Raw genomic sequence first — 18,056 nt, forward strand, 5'->3', positions numbered from 1 at the left:
TTTAAGTGGGTGTATGTGTGTTTTAATTTGAGGGCCAAATTGTATATATTTGTTTTAATTGGTTTTAAATTTTATAAATTCATGTGTTTTAATGTGGCTGTACACCGCCCTGAGTCCCCTGGGAGAAGGGCAGTATAGAAATCCAATAAACTCTAAACACTCTAAACTCGAATTACATAGGGACAGTTACATTTTACTGAAACATTTTTTATTGTTTGTTTTCATTTTTGCATATGAACAAGAAAACAAGATATCATGCGGGTGGATTGTCAGTGGTCTTTCCTTTTCACTTCTGATTTTCTTTTTTTCTTTCTTTATCATTATTGATTTTTAGATTGTCCACTTGACAGCAGAGATTGTGGTTTCATACTCATTTGCAAAGCACTCCAAATAAAACAGTATTATGGCTGCAATAAACATTCTGATTCTACTCAACAGAATAATGGTCCTGGGCTATCAAATTTCATTGAGAATCTCAATCTTTTTATAACGGTAACATAAAATTAATGTAAGTTTCATGCTAACAGTAGTGACAGCATGACTTTATCTTTATTGAATATTAACAATATGCAACATTTGAAGTTTTAGTTTATGAAGTACACAGAATATGTTGCAGAATTTCTTTGTATAATATAAAGGACATGGTTACATAATATACAAGGCAGTAAAGATAACACTTTTTACTGCTGATAGATTTCAAGATCCTGCTTGAGAATATGATTTTTAGAGATGACTCTAAACTACAAAGGTTATATAGTTTGCTTACCAGATTCTCTGCTCACATAGGTAAGACTGAGAAAGTGATTGTGTTTCCATCAAAGTGCACAACAGAAATGATTTCAATCTTGAGGGGGGAAAATATATATATTGGCTGGCTCCTAACTGAAAAGGATATTCTATACAATACAATATTCTATAAGTACAAAAAAACCCCACCAGGCATTTCCCCCCCTGTAATTGTTACAATTACAGTGTTGTAATTGCTTGTTCATCTCTACATCTGAGATGTTGAGATTCCAGAATTCATAAATATGGTTAGATTCAGAAATAAAACAGTCTACTTGATAATTTATGGATTCCATCAGCTTGGAATTTGTAGCTGTTTTGGGAACCAGTTACTCTTGAAAGCCAAGGTTAAATTTGTGTTCATACTGTCACATTTTCATCTGCAAAATTGCAATAGGGTCACAGTGGAATGTGACTTAATTTCTGAAGTTGCTTAAGAGTATTCTCAATTACTGCACATATCCCATGTAATGCAAACTGTGGTTGTAAGCTAAGCTTAAAGAAAAGTCAACAGGTTCTGCTTGTTCAAAATAAGGTACTCATCTCTGTTAAAGTTTAAAAATGTAAAGTACACAAAGTAGAAATATAGATGAGCAGACTGGTGGCTTGTAATGTAATCAGCAAATTTTAAGTATTATTTGGAAGCTTTTGAAAAGATCTTTTCTTTGAACTATGCATTCCAGGGATGATATTGTTGCTAATCATAATAACATTAAGAAAAATACCTCTGCATAACACAGATTGCAAATAATGTGTCCCAAGAGAAATATTAATCAGAACCTATTTGCTCCTAATTGAATTGAATGTTCATGCAAACCAAATGAGAGTTTTGGAAAAGCTTGTGGCACTGCAATCTACCATATTATAAGTCTGTGCATAAATTCCAAGCAATTTTATTTTCAGATCCCCGAAGGAGTTTTCAACTGTATTTCCCCTTTCTGTCTTATTTTTTTAATTGAACCGAGGATTATTTTTAAGGAGAAAAAATCTATACCATCCACTGAGCAACGTCATAACTGCAAGTGTTTTCTCTCTCAAGCAGTTGCTCTATTATTCACCTTGACTAAATTGGCACCATATTCTCTGCATTTTGACCTTTTTTTCCCCCCTATGGATCATATTTTACATTGACAGTCCACTGCTTCTTCAAACACTTATGCCTTAGTTGAATTTTTCTTATAAAAGGAAGTAAGAAAAAAAAGAGAATTGAGAAAAAACAATTCCATCAACAACCTGCAAGAAAGCTAAAAGCTGTAATTTTTGCTTCTGTAAGGGTCAATGAAAGAGTTTAAGATGGAGTTCAGTAGACAGAGAGTATCTTTGCCACAGTTGCAGACCTGCAACAGTGACACAGTATGAACTGACTTTTCAACACGTCTAGAGGAAAAGGCAGAAAAGACGCGAGAAATGCACAAAAAATGAGAAGTAGACAGATAAACAGATAAGCTAAAATAATTAGCTGAGCGATCTATGAGAAAGCATGAAGTTGTCAACAATTCTCCTGATGGAGCAGGACTCAGCACGGAGCAGATGGACCTGCACAAAGAAACTCCTTGCTGGTTACAAAGAATAGCCCTTTTGGAGGCAGTAGAATAGCTACACACTGGGAATTCAGGAAAGGTCAAGTTTTCAAGGCTGCAGGCTAAGTGAAGTACCACACGTTAAGACTGTATTTGGAGCATGGGGAAAAAAGGGTGGAGAGAGGAATGTATTAGGTATTTTGCAAAAGAAAACTGAAAAAAAGTAACATTTTGGTTTGTTTCACATGCAAACAAAAGGCATTTGTATCCAGACTTTCTTCTACAACCTGTGCAAAGTTTCAATCATCAGCTTAATATTTGGAGTACAGTGAAACCAGAAAAGGTCTGTGGCTGTGAAAAATGGGGTGAAACCTAGAGAGGGTCAACATGACTTGAGGCAATGAAAAACCTACATGAAGATATCATAGGATACTTGTTAAACCATAGGTGAGATGTTCATCAACTGTGAGCTAAAACTTTCACTGCAACATATCTTTCTGAATTGCTTTTCCCTCCAGGACTTATATAATATAATAATATAATACAATACAATGGCATTTCCTTTCTCTTCTTCAAAATAATAATTTAAAAAAAATCTTATGACACCAGCAATTTTTTTTCCTGTTCACCCTACATTCATGTATAGTAGTTATCCAAATTTGAACGTGATCAAAATAATTAGAAACAAAAGACCTAAACAATGTGGGCATACAAATCTGCATAGTAACAAAGGACAGGCAAAAACAATGCTCCCCAAAAAAGCATTCACTTCTAAGTTCTGAACTGGGGACTGCCAATTTGAAAGAAAGAAAGCAGCAGTAGCAGCATTTTAAGAATCTAAAAATATCAGCTACTCCTAGCAGCCTACATGGTACTAAAAGCATCATTCCCAGGAGTGGGCAGGTCGGAAGGAAACTGGATGGTAGAAGGTCTTGAACACTTCTCTTTCCATCTACATATAGCCATGTGCACATATAGATAAATATTGTGTAAATTATTTCTAAATTACTAATCATCTTTTAAAGTCAGGAAACATTCATGTTCTTAATTTTAATTATTAAATTTTGTAAATTCTCATTAAGTCAGATAAGCATTCGATGTGTAGCTTCCCATCCTGTTTACAAAACTGCAACTAATTCTGTCAGATATAGCAGTGGTGGAATTCAGCCGGTTCTGTCCGGATCGCATGAACCAGTAATGGCAACTACGGGAGGCTCTGCCCACCTGCCTGGACGTAATGCGCAACTACTGAGCATGTGCAGAATACCATGTGCATGAGCTCACATTTGCAAATTGGTAGAGAAGGTAAGCTAATCCCACCTCTGAGCTATAGGTATAATATAAATAGCTATAGAAATAAATAAATATAGATATAAATAGATATAGATATATATGTAATACAGTACATATAAATGATATACAGTAGATATAGATATACAATATATAGATGATATATAGCTATAGCTATAACTAGATAGAGATAGAGATAATGATAGATGTAGATAGGGAGGGAGGGGTAGGGAGAGGGAGAGAGAGAGGGAGAGGGAGAGGGAGAGGGAGAGGGAGAGGGAGAGGGAGAGGGAGAGACTGTGACTTTGGAGTGATTACAATCCCACTGGCAAGAACTAAAGAAAAATCCCATGGGTCTGATAATGGAGGAATTGTCAATGCCCAAATTCATCTAGTTTATACTCACTCTAGCACTTTGTTTCATCAAGTTTCCTTAATACTCCCCATCCTGCCCCCAAAAGTGGGGCAATTTAAGCCAAGTTAATTTTGCATTGTTAAGAGTTTCCAATAAGTGATGTCTCAACAGCAGAAAGTTTCTTCTATACCCTCCTCTGCTTCGTCAGAGGCTATGAAAGTGAACAATGCACTGGCATTTCTACTTGCAATTTCCATGGTATTAGGATGAAATGTAGTTTAAAACATCTTAAACTTGGCTGAAAATTGGGGTTGTCACAACTGAGAGGGATCAGAAAATGTTTGAATCTTTAATAAGAAAGGCAAGGGAGTTTCATTGAATATTAATATTTACACTAGTTGCTAGTTCACTGTGTTAGGAATTTAATTCTAGATTATTTTTAAAAATGTAATAGTTTCATTCTCTACATTTGTGTTATTTTATTGTCAAATCCACTAAAATCAATACACCTATAACAGAAGGATAAAATGATTGTATTTCCCATGGCAATGTATAATTCCAGATGAAAGTGAAATTTTAAAATCATGCTCAGGCACGGCATGGGAAATATGCACTTTTTAACGCTTTAAAGTGAATCCAGAAGCTTCAGCTTTGATTCTGGCAAAAGCACTAAGGAAAGGGAAATAATCCTTTCCTCGATCCCATTGTCTTAATCTAAATTGGCTTTGAAGCTTCTCTAAGCCTCCTAGGGGAAAAAATACAGACACTTTACCAATATCTACATTTTCCTCCTTCTAAATCTAGTAGAAAACCATCATATGTTTTAAGCACAAAACATGTGGTACCTCATCCTACTCAAATTCTGAGAAAATGTCAAGATTGAGAAGTTCCCATTATATACCTTATTTTTCAGAGTATAAGTTGCACCTTTTTCCCCCAAAGAAAAAGAGGGTGAAAATCTGGATGCATCTTATACTCCAAATGTAGCCCCGCCCAGCTTCGCAAATGGAGGTTTCAGAGGCTGAAAAAAAGCATCAGAAAAGAAGCATCAGAAAAGAAGCCCCCAAATAGAGCTTCAGAGGCTTTTTTTCTGAAGCTTTGTTTCGGAGGCTTTCATTGGCAGGAAAAAAAGTTTTTGCTGAAACAGAGTTTCAGAAGTTTCAGAGGCAGAAAAAAAATCAAGGCACAGAGCTCACATCCAAGGAACTTGTTGCTAAAATTTACCTCTGGGAACAGCTGATTGGGGGTATTCCGGGAGGCTGATCCACCTGCCAATCAGTTTTTTTCTTATTTTCCTCTCCAAAAACTAAGGTGCGTCTTACACTCTGGTGTGTCTTATACTCTGAAAAATATGGTAAATCTGGTACTTGCTACTTTAAGTGGTTTACAGAGTCAGAGTATTGCCCCCAACAATCTGGGTCCCCATTTTACTGACCTTGGAAAGATGGAAGGCTAAATCAACCTTGAGTTGGTGAGAATTGAACTGATGAACTGCTGGCAGTCAGCAAAAGTAGCCTGCAGTACTGAATTCTAACCACTGTGACCCCACGGCTCTAGCCACCACCTAACCATGATTTATGGCTTTGAGGTCATCCAAACAAGAAGCACACCAATGAATGCTAGTTCTATCATTATAATATAAGAATATATTAGCATTAACAGTAGCTTGAAAGTCTGAAAGCATTTTTCTCTCTCTCCTTACATTCTCTGGAAAATTAGAGTGGGTCCCTTCTGAAATGCTTCCCATATCCCCATGTCCTTTTGTGAGCTGAGATATTTTGCAGGTTGCCCAGTCTGTGGATCTTCTTCCTTCACTTAAGATCTTTCCTACCTATTATTGCACATACTGTATATATTTCGTTTTGAGAAAGTCCAGCTCCAAAGGAATTTAGGGCAGATGGGCACCTCAGGCAAGCAATGCAATGCAATGCAATGCAATCCTAAATTTATTTATTCTGATAACAGTTCAATGATGCTTACTACTAAGTCAGTGCGCACAGAATGCCCTCTGCATTATTAAGAAGACCACTTGGAATAAAACACAAGCACACACACAAATACTGTATGCGGCTTGGAAAGTGAACAACAAAAGACAGACTCACCACAATTTCTCTTGCAGAGTTAGAAATGAAGTTTACTGGAGTTCGAGGCAGGTAATTTGGTTTTGTGAAAGTGCATGTGGTGAGGAATAGACAACCAAGTGACTCCTGCATGGAATACTTAGAACTGCTGGCAATGTGTAGTCAGTGAGAAGAGCTGTGTTGAGGTAGGAGTGGATGACTGATTGTGTTTCACATTTCTCTTTCTCCCCAGTCTCTCAAGGAACCAATTCAGGTCTTCCTGGAACCCAGTTTGAAAAACGGTATATTAGAGCATTGTAGAAAATGATAGGTGACCTAAGCTTTATGTACTCAGTTACAAAAATGTGGTTTAAATAGCTAAAAAACATGCCAAAAATAATATTAATATAACTGCAGCTGAATAAATGATCTGAAGGCGTTTGGCCATATTTCTTCTCAGCAGATCCGGCTTGAGGCAAGTGAAATTCTCATGTTTCCCGCATAGAGTTGCATATTCCAGTTCATTACTCAAACAATAGATTAGCTTTCTCTCTCCTTCTCTTTCCCATCATATAACCATATGGTAAAAAAAAAAAAAAAGATAGGAAATAGGGAAGGGTTTGGGCCTCAGAAAAAGTTATTGGTACAGATTTTCTTTTATTAAGATACTTGCAAGCCAGTTGATATCACATCAAAACCCACAGATTATACTATGGAAAGGCAAATGCAATTCTTTCCCATCCAAACATTGCTCAGTTTTAGGAATTCCTTTGCAGGCCTAAGAAGCTCCTTTATGTTACTTCCTAAGCTGTTTTGGATTCCATGGTTCATGATGCCATGATGTGTATTAAAAAATAAATAAAAGCTTTACTGTGATAACTGAGGTGACACTTATCTAAAAATTAAATGGACCTTTACACATTGCAGTGGCTTGAAAGTTATGGAGGAATATGGAGATGACCCTGAAAAAGGAATTCAGTGATAATTATATATAAACATTTATATAGCTAGCCTTGATAGACAGGAGGAAGCAAGGGGAAAAGAGATCAAGATGTTATGTGTTAATTCGCTTTAGTATAAAAAGATAGAGAGAAATTCTTTTAGGTTTTCAAGATACATTATACACTCTAATAAGAAAGTAGAGTTTCATTAGTTCATGTAGTGTCTATCTGGTCTGGCTCAATTGCTTCTATCACTTCTGGAATGTCCTTAGTCCATTCAACTGAAAGGAAAAAGATGATGAAAAGCAATATACAGTGTGGAGGAACTCTATAGTAGATGCCTACTTTTGCTGCCTTCTGTCCCTGCTTCTTTCCTTCAACAGCCTTTGGAATGTGATGCAGTGTTCTAATCCCAGGGACATTATTCAATTATTGTACAGAGGGATGGTATACATTGCCACTCATGTGTTCCCTGTTCAATTCTGCCCTCAAAAACAAATAATATTAAAATCTGAGCAGGAGAAATTGATGTAAGCAAAATCTGAATGCTGGACCTGCATGCCCCTCAGAAGTCTATAACATATGTTATATTTACATTTCTCATTTCATGCTCTTAGGACTCAGATGAATGGAGCAATCAACCATCTTTCAACTAGTCAAATGGGTACATTCTAAGAGCTGGAGCAGCACATTAATTCAGAAGCAAGAAATACAACCTGACCCTTTCATCCAACTATTGTTTAGTTTTCCTGAAGGTGTGATAAACTTATTTGAGTTGAGCTTCAAGAGCTTAGAAGTTGAATGTAAGGGTAACTATCAAAAAAAGGAACAATAGCTATGAATTGTATAGAAATGTGTACTGAAGGGTAGGATGGGTGTCTTAAAATGACAGGGTAATAATTTTGCAATTGTATTGTCATCTTTCCTTGTAATTATCTATTCATTGCACTGTAAAATCTTTTAGCCACTTGGTTGTCATTATCACAGAGAGGCCTTTGAGAAAAATTAAGACTTTTACTGCTTGGTAGAAGAATAGTTCTACTAACTCTAACTATAATACAGTATGATGGCAGGAAATCATTCCTTTTAGGATATATTATAGTTAACAGCAGCAAAATTATTCTGGTGTGGTTTAGCTGACCATGATTATTAGAAAATGCTATTTCTGCTTTTTTCTTTCCATCTTTCCCAGCCCTGTTTTTGCCTGTTCCCCAAATAGAATGCTATTAATGAAAGCGCACACATAAATCTAACAGTAATGTAATAAAGAGTACATAGTAAACCAGATCTTATCTGCTTTCCTGGAATTGACAAAAATCTGGATTTATCTTACAGAAGAAAGGCATAGAACTAAAAAAAAAAAATGAAATTTTATGTATATTGGATGACAATTTAATTCAGAAAACCAGATAAAATGTAAATCCAGATAAACAAAGCAATTGTGCAAGGCTGTGCCTCAGAACATCTTTTTCCTTCGTAATAATTTTAAAATAGACCACCCTTTTATCTTCTCAAAAATTTAACTCAGGTAAACTGGGTCTTAATGTTATAGTCTCACACATGTTTAATGTGGCCAAAGTGGCAAGTCATATATTAGATTGATGTAAAATATGAAATATGTTTACCCACAAATCTTACTAAGGAAAATATGAGAATTTGAATTACAAAGCGTTGCTAAAGTGTGTTTGATTTTTGCTACATACTGTTTTGTTCCTGCATTTAAACTAAATTAAAATAATAGTTTTAAAAGCCTCAATTTTTTTTTAACTTTTGGATGATCGCCTGTCATAAATAACACATAAAATTCAAATATAGTCTGATTATCAAGATTTCTCCAGGACAGATCACAAATTTAGTACAATTATTATCTGAAATGAACTAGTGCATGATAAAACTAATAGGAAATGGTTTTTTTGGACACAGTAAATCAAATCTAATGAACCATACATTGGCAGTTTTATGTTGTAGGTTCTAATTAGAAAGTATGTTAATGAAATTGGGGCATTTACTTAATTGCTGTGAACAATTATTTTCAAATTAAGGCTGGCAATTAAAATCCATGATTAAGCTCAGAGAATATGTTTTCTCCTGTCCCACAGATAACTTATTTTGCTCAATGTACTATACTTGGTAGTCAACAATGAAAAGTATCTGTCAATTAACCAAAGTAAATCACATGTCAGGCCTGGTGTAAATCTTGACTGAGCACACATTAGGGAAAAAAGCAATTTATTTCTATCTCAGTATTTAAGAAACTTAAGATCACCTAGAAATGCATTAAGCCACTTTTTTTTCCTTTTCTTGGCAGGGGGAACTAAATTTGAATGTAAATTGGGGCTGATAAGGTCAAAGAAAAACTGTAATTATCATTTATATAACTGGTTTATGCAACCACTCTATTTCCCAGCTAAATATTTTCCCCTCTATTTGCATATAGATTTTCACCATTAGAGTTTAAGATGCAATACCATGGTCTCTGAGAAAATATCCTTGAGACACAGGATATTAAAGAACTTGTCTGCAAGAGGAGAAGGAAATGTGCAGACGCAGGAGAAAAGCAATCCCACTGAGACAGTGAAAATCTACTTCCATTGGTCCTCTGTCACTGATGTTCTTTTAGGAAAAAAGAAGCATGTCAAATACATGCTGATGATCAAAGCAGATCTGCGATTTTCAAGATCCAAAGCTTTCTCATTCCTCCAGCGCTCTAGATACGAAGGACACTTACTAGAAAGATGCATTGCATTTCTGACTAAAATGCAGATTTAATCACTTGCAAATTTAAAATTATATGCAGATTGTCACAAAAATGGAATGAAATTACCAGTACTTATACTATAGAGTGGGAGCTTATTAGTAATAATGGCATTACCAAAGTAATCAAACAAACCCCATGTGATGCAGATGTCATTAGATCATGAGTCCTACTGGATACAATCTGTTACTTAATCTCATCAAGAAAGGCTGCTTGCTGGTCCTCAGGTTAATGATGTAACTTGTCTGGGTTGATCTCAGGAGCACTAGGCCTGAACTGTATTGAACATCTGAAATGAATTCTATTTGATCACCTCTAGAATAAATAAAGCTGTAATAAATTTATTATTTCTGTTGAATTTTAAAATCAGCATCTTAAATCAGCATCTTAAAAACTACAGACTATTTCATACCTTTTCTCTATACTAAACATTAAAGGCACATTTTTCTGCAAAATTTAACTGGAAATATGCACACAGACACATATGCCACGCTCCACCAAAAAGAAAAAAACACCAAATCTCCAACAAGCAATGGGGAAAAATGAATTTAGTAGGCAAAACTGTATTTTGAGCTTTTCTGAAGAAAATATAAAATATTTATTTTGATGACATTAGTAACTGAATCATTGATAATCTACCAGTATAAATTGATACATACTGTAGCTACTAACATATCTGAAATTGACATTATAATTAGTGTTTTATCTTTCCCTGGTACTAACTGATAGAGGACAAGTAAATTTTTCAATCTGTCTAAGCATTCATTGGCTAATTTCCTAAAATACAGTCTAAACAAAATGTACATTAACAAAAAACTTTAGTAGATAAATCACTTCTGTCGATATATTTGTCTTTTTGACATTTCTTTTTCTAGTTATTGTGTGGATTGATAAATCTCTTTGATTTCAAGTGTTTCCTCTGTAAAATTGGCCAGCATGGGAAGAAAAAAAAAAAAGCAAAATCACTTTTTCACAGTTGGGTAAGAGGAATTAGAGTAATTAAATACTTGTATTATTCACACTTCAGTGGAATTACATAAGTACACCTTATTATTAGAGGCAACAAATTTTCCTGACTGACGATGTGCTATTAAGGCAGTATCAAGTCTTAGCAATCACAGAAATAGACTTTTTCCAGGATGAGCTATTTATTTATTAGATTTTTATACCTCCTTTATTTCTTTATAAGTAACTCAAGATGGTGAACATAGATAATAGTCTTTTCTCTTCTCACTTTCCCCACACAAGCACCCTGTGAATGGGTTGGGCTGAGAAAGAGTGACTTTCATGCCTAAAATAGGACTAGAACCAGCTGGTCTGGTTTCTGCGCCAGCATCTTTGTCAAACATGCTCTCTATGATCTATCCCACCCTGACTCTGTAGGTCTTCTGGTGAGGCCTCCAATCTCACTGTAATCAAGTTCTTTCACCTTATTGCTATGCTGGTCATCCCCATTCTCTCCCCCCCTCTTTTTTCTCCCTTTCCCTCTTCCCCTCTAGCATTACAGACTTCTCAGGAGAGTTAGGTCTTCACATAATATGTCCAAAATGTGTTAATTTGAGAGCTTGATCATTTGTGCATCAAATAAAAATCTTGAATTGCTTTTTTTCAATGATTCATTAGTTAACTTTTTTTGGCTACCCATTGTATTCTCAGGAGTCTTCACCAATACAAAAGTTCAAAAGCATCGATAATCTATTTTACCTACTTTTTCAGAGTCCAAATTTCACTTCCATAGAGTTAGAGCAAGCTTTCAGTTTAAACCAAATAGACAATGATCCAGGGCATCAAAATTTAGGAGACACCACTGCTGTCCCTCCTTCTGTTCTCAAGGGTCTGAGCCCAGGGTTTGACATCTGTATCATTATAAAATGCAAATGTTTGCATCGGTGATAGGTAGTGCCATTAATATTTCCTTGGGGCACCATGTATCCTTAAACTGGCAAGGTATTTTTTTTAAAATTTGATTTATATGCCGCCCTTCTCCGGAGACTCAGGGCGGCTTACAATGCGTTAAGCAATAGCCTTCATACATTTGTATATTTTTTACAAAGTCAGCTTATTGCCCCCACAAACTGGGTCCTCAATTTACCTACCTTAGAAAGGATGGAAGGCTGAGTCAACCTTGAGCCTGGCAAGATTCAAACTTACTAATTGCAGACAGCTGGAGTTAAATTACAATGCATTAGTCTGCTGAGCTATCCAGGCTCCTATAGAGGTATAGAGTATCATCAGAAAATCTATTGCCTGCATAATTCCTTTGTAAGTGTAAACACATCACAGCATCTGACTATCTTTTCCAAGATCCTCATTGCTACCAAGTTCTAGTCTCTGGAGTATTTCTTATAACTGCTGACTTGTTTGCTATTAATAATTGATTCTAAAAAGCTATCCACTATTGCAGCAGTCCCCAACCTTTGTGGCTTGGGGGCCCAGATGGGGGGAAAAGGGGAACCAGGCCATGTTTGCAACAGCTCGCTGCTTGCACGAGTGGAGCTGTGCATGCCAGCCCGCTGCTCACATGGCCCGATTCCTAATAGGCCACAGCCTGGTAGTGGGCTGCTGCCCAGGGGTTGGGGATCTCTGCACTATTGGACAATGGTCTAATAAGAGAAATCTGAGTCTAAAGGAGAACCTCTTCTAAGATACATCCTTCACTTCCACTCTTCTCGACTTAGATTTCTCTTAACATATTGTTTTTCGAGGCTGCAACTCTTCTTCCTGTTTCTGAAGGTTATTATCACAGCCCTTTACTAGTACTCATTGAACTGTTTTGATTTATTCTTCCAGGTTAATACATAACTTTTTTTGTGTGTGATTTTGCACTAAAGTTCTGAAAAACTTCAACTAACCCCATATTAAAATGTGAATTTTATGTAAACACATACTTTTAGAGTGAAAATAACTAAATCTGCATTTTCATTAATAATGCTCTTATTTGTGAATTAAGAATTTTAATATCCTCCTTTTCTCCCCAGACTGCTATGTAAAGATAAACAAATGATATAGAAATGATTGATTAATCTATCCATCCTCAATGTATTGCCTACCTCCAGGCCAGTGATCTTATCAAAGAGAGGGAAACCTGAAATAGCAACAAATTCTATTGGATTGAAAAACAAAAACAAATGATAATTTCCTATAAGGGTCTTCAACCACACATTAATCCCTGTTACCCTTCTTAATTTATATTGATTTATATGGCTTCCCATCTCATCAATGCAATTCTCAGTGGCTAATAGGAATTCAAAAACAATAAAAGCACAATTATGGATGTATATCTATACTATAATGGGTCCTGAATTAGAATAAACATAAATTAGAATTAATTTATTATTTTTCCTTGATAAAGATTTCCAGTATACAAACTCCATTAGCTTCTTGAATCCTACCACAATTAAAGAGACATATTGGAAGACATGCAGCAGGATGAACTCACATATCGGTACCAACAGTGCCTTCATAGGACCTCTCTCAAAGGAACACATTTATTTTTTCAAAATTCTCTAATATATTGTATGTATAAGTAACATAGTTTTTGAGTTTGATTATCTCTGAAACAAATACTCAAAATTCCATCTTCTTGGGGAGAGTAGCCCCACTATTGAAAAAGCTCAACAAAAGGAATTCCCTTAAAATGCCTTTTCTTGGAATATAATTGGTGTTTAGGAATCAAGGAAATCTGCAAATCACTGGACCAATGATTGTACAATAAAAGGAAAGTCATTCATGTTCTATGTTGTGACTATGTATGTGCAAAAGCACCACACATTCTACACATGACAATTTAGTTGTCTACCTTTAAAATAATTCTAAATCAATTTCTGTTTCATAAGATTGAATGACAAATGGTGGGAAAAAATGCAGGAGAATTCTTTATCTAGCTCTAAACTGTTATATTAAAACTAAACAAAACCTAATATAACTTTATAGTATCAATACATCTTATGGTACCATTTTTGTTAAACCAATGCTTCACGTGCAACCTTCTGTCTACATCTATCTAAAATATTTATATACTATTTTCCTCCAAGTTGAAGGCCAGGTTACAATATAATTAAAAAACACACCACAAACTTTAATAATATATTTTTTAAAAAGATTATACTGTAATGACGATGAATATAATTAATAGCAGCAATAAAAAGATATAGCTTTCAGGATTTTAAACTGTCCTTCAACTACTATTGAACAGATGGGCATCAATTGTGACAACAATGGAATTCAGTTCCATAACTTTTCTTTGAGTTTCTTCCTCATACTAAACAGACTCCATAGGAGAGTACATTGATTTCATTAACCTTGAATAAGTCCTTATTGAATTATATAGAATGATAAGTAGTAAATCACATGTTTGGCATGAAGAAAGTGTCCAGTTATTTACTAATAAGTAAGATTAATATCCTGTCTTTTTTTTAAGCACTCGACACAACATACATTTTTTTAAAAATCTAAATAACTGGTCTAATTACTGAGATAAAATAAATAAGGAAAGGAAGAATCTGAATATTATCTGGTCTGGCAAAAGTGGTATAAATGGTTAGAGGGAAGTGAAAAAAAAGAGAAGAAGAAAGAAAGAAAAATTAAATAAAATAAAAGATATCAATAGAGTAAAATAAATTTTTACATCAAATGAAATTTAAGAAAGAGACACCAGATATCAATAAAATAATATCATTATATAAGGTGAGAGAAATAATGTATACTGAAGAATATAGGATATTGATATTGTAACAATTCAGATATTATAGGTAGATGTCATTAAGATGATGCTTGTTGTAAATTGTTTTACTTGCATTTATAAATGTATTATGTGGTTTCTTAAATTAATAAAAGTTTAATTTTTTTTAAAAAAAATAAATAAATAACCAGGCTGGAAACTAAAAGTCAATGAGCTCTAGTCCCGTCTTAGCCATAAAAGCCAACTCGGTGACTTTGGGCAGTCCTTTCTCTCAGACCAACCCACTCCAATAACCAATGGTTATTGTTGTAGGGAAAATAGGAGTAGGCAGGCAGGCTATTAGATATGTTCACTACCTTGAGTGGTTTATTAAAATAATAAAGACAGTGTTAAGAATATTCTTGATGTCGTGGGTTATTGAGCAGAGTATCCTTTGACAGTAAATAATGTAACTAAATAAATAACAAACAATTCTTGTGTTGGGCTGAGGAATGTGACCCAGAGAGAGAGAGAGTCACCTGGTGGTTTTCCATGACTGAGAGTGAGGCTGAACTAGTCTAACTCTTTAACCAAAGCATTCCACTAATGGCTCAGTTGGCAGACTTATCCAAAATGACTAACTTTCAGAGTATTCTCATTATTTTAATGCACAAAACTGACAAATCTAAACAAATTGTTTTATCTTGTTATATAAAAGTAAAGGTAAAGGTTTCCCTGCCCTGTACAATCATGTCTGACTCTTGTGGTGGTCCTCATCTCTGTTTCTTAGCTGAGGGAACAAGTACTGTCCTATAGCACCTTTCTATGTGCCTCATTATATGAAGAAGTTGAAAACACTAAACAATAGGCTCTTCCCCAGGGTATATTAATGTTAGAATAATTTCTAAAAAGCACTGTTTCCTAGACAGAGTAAATTAAAAGAGAACCCAAAGATTAAGATGTTTGTGAAATGGTCTCTTACAGGTGAAAGGCATCATGCCAATAGATGCCTTCGAATCTAAGCAGTACCAGATTATACCAACATCTGTATAAAAATGTGACAGATTGAAACTCAAGCATTATGCTTTATTTCCCCCTCTCTTTTCCTTCTGTCTATCAAGAGATTGGTTGATTCTTGGTTTTCTGCTACTATGCAGTATCGGATGAGACAGGAAAGAGCAAACCCTCTTTTAGGCACCTCTATAAGATACATAAGATCAAATATTAATGGAGATAGGAAAAAATGCAATAATTGAAAGGGACTAGTTTCATCTATGCTTAGGAAAAGCACTGACACTTCAGTTTGTCTTGATTATGCTTCTCCTTGGTAATAATGTATAGGAGCATTTAAGCTGTGCAGAAGATCAACAGCTGCTATGGCATGTCTACACCAGAAATGCAGTCTTTTGTAATGTTCTTCAAGGAATCTAAATTTCTAAGATATGGGCTGAACTAGATGTACTTTTTTCTGTGTATTGTTATTATTATCATCAAGAAATTCCAGCCATTTTAGATAGCTTTTCCCCCTCAATGCACCTAAAAACTACTTGTTTACTTGTATTAAATAAATACTAATGCACTTTATTTGTAGCTACAAATGGACTTGCTCCAGAAAGCAAAGCAGATAATCCCTTGCTCCATGCCAGAAATGTAAGCCCCATTCTTTAAAATGATTTAATGTCCATTTTATGTCATTTCAAATAATTCAGACAAAATGTGTCCACCTTCCAAAACACCTGAACTCTAAAATCAAACAAATGAGTGCAGCTCTCATTAAAGTAATTTAGACAACGGCAGCCAAACATCTGTTTAATTATTTTAAATCATTTAGTAGTAGGTTACTGCCTTTAGCCATATGGAGCTCTTCTTTTGGGCCATTCTGCTCCTCTTAAATCCTTCTTTTGACATTTATTTATGCTATGTACACTCTCTTCCCCAGATCCTTAAAATGTTCTCAGTTTATTTTCCTTTTCAAGTAGTTCACTTGTCTTCCTAGGTTGTTTTAATCCCTACCATTTTATTTCCCCTCCCCACCTTCTGCTTTGTTTAATACTGAAGTTCATTCAAAGACATGCAGAAACCCTTCAAAGCAGAATAGCATGGCCAGTGTCATTCATTTTTTTTTTCTGCTCTTCTGGTCTCTGTCTGATATTAGAGTACCTCGTCCAAAAGCTTCACAACCACAACCGCCCCCCAAATTTCTTCACATTTTGCAGGTGTGATTGCTGAGCATACAGGACTGTCACGTAGCATGGGTTTAACAAATGATTATTGGCATCTCACTGAGCCTGGCTTGGCAACCACTACAAAAATTAGCTTTCTGAGCATATAGTGTCAATTAAACATGCTTTAAGTCTTCTCCAAGCCAGACGGCTGTATTAAAACAAGATGGAACTAAGAAACGGGTGGATTTGTTTGGATCTTAACAGATCATTCTTAATAGTTTCATTTATCTAAATTATTGCTAACTATATTCAGTTATGAATATAAGTCAAGCAATGAACTATATTCATTGCTTGATTTCACCTTTTTAGGGACTCTACACAAGAACTATGTGCAATTTAACAGAGTTGGATTAAAAAAATGGGATTAGCTGAATCATCTCAATGGTGGAGGAGGAGGAGGAGAATAGAGAACAGAGAATAGAATTAAGGGATAATAAGTAAACTTGTTTTGGCAATGTCATGCCAAAGGTAAGATCAGCAACCACCAGTTTTCTTAATTAGTATTAGAAAGCTTATTAGAGAACAATGAAAGAGTTAAGGCTTGCTCCTAAATTCACACCTAACACAATATAAATTGAAAGATTCCCTTTAAATGAAATAGTTGAAGGTTTTCAGATGAAGGAAAATAAGTTTTGAGACTAGAGATCTCCCAGATAATAGACCTGCACAGACCAAAAAAGACTATAGGAATTGGATTAGGAAGAACTACATTGCAATCCAAATTCATTCATGATAAAATGCCTGGACAAACCACACATTTTTCAAATCCAGTCTATTTTTTGTAGAATTGTAAGAATACCAGCAACTCTTAAAGCACAAGCAACATGCAAAAAAAAAAAAAAATGGCATGTGAATTGGAATAAAAATAAATATTAAAGCAATTACTTAAAACAATATTATTTGTTATTTATTTGGAATCCTGTTATTTGTCAGTTTATTATGGTTGAAGTCATAGGTCATTATTTAAAATTTTACGCAGCAGAAACTACTGAACCAAGTGCATCAGAGGGAGCTCTTTATATTCATATACTCAAAAATTTATCCCATCACTTTAAGGCTTTGTGACAAAAGTTCTGGGAGATTTAGGTAACATGATCTCATCACACACAAACCTCATCATAGTTTAAGTCAGGGGTATCAAACACACATCGTCACTTGATGCATCGGGACTTTTTCCCCCTTTGCTAAACCTGGGGTGGGCGTGGCCAGCATGAGACGCATCCAGCCCACAGGCTGTGAGTTTGACACCCCTGGTTTAAATGATAGATGATAGTAATCAGCTCACAGATTAAGAACAGTGAATATTTATCCATTTATTTCTCGCCATATTTTCCAGTTGAAGATTCCTACAGAGTAATTTATAAATGTAAGAAACTCAAACCAAATAACAAAATATCTGAAGGCCAACCTTACTGTATATTATAAACAAATCTCTGGGATGGTTTTGATATTCTGAATCACCCT

The sequence above is a fragment of the Pantherophis guttatus genome, chromosome 3, assembly GCF_059756535.1.
Source record: "Pantherophis guttatus breed Tessera chromosome 3, ASM5975653v1, whole genome shotgun sequence".
NCBI lineage: Eukaryota > Metazoa > Chordata > Lepidosauria > Squamata > Colubridae > Pantherophis > Pantherophis guttatus.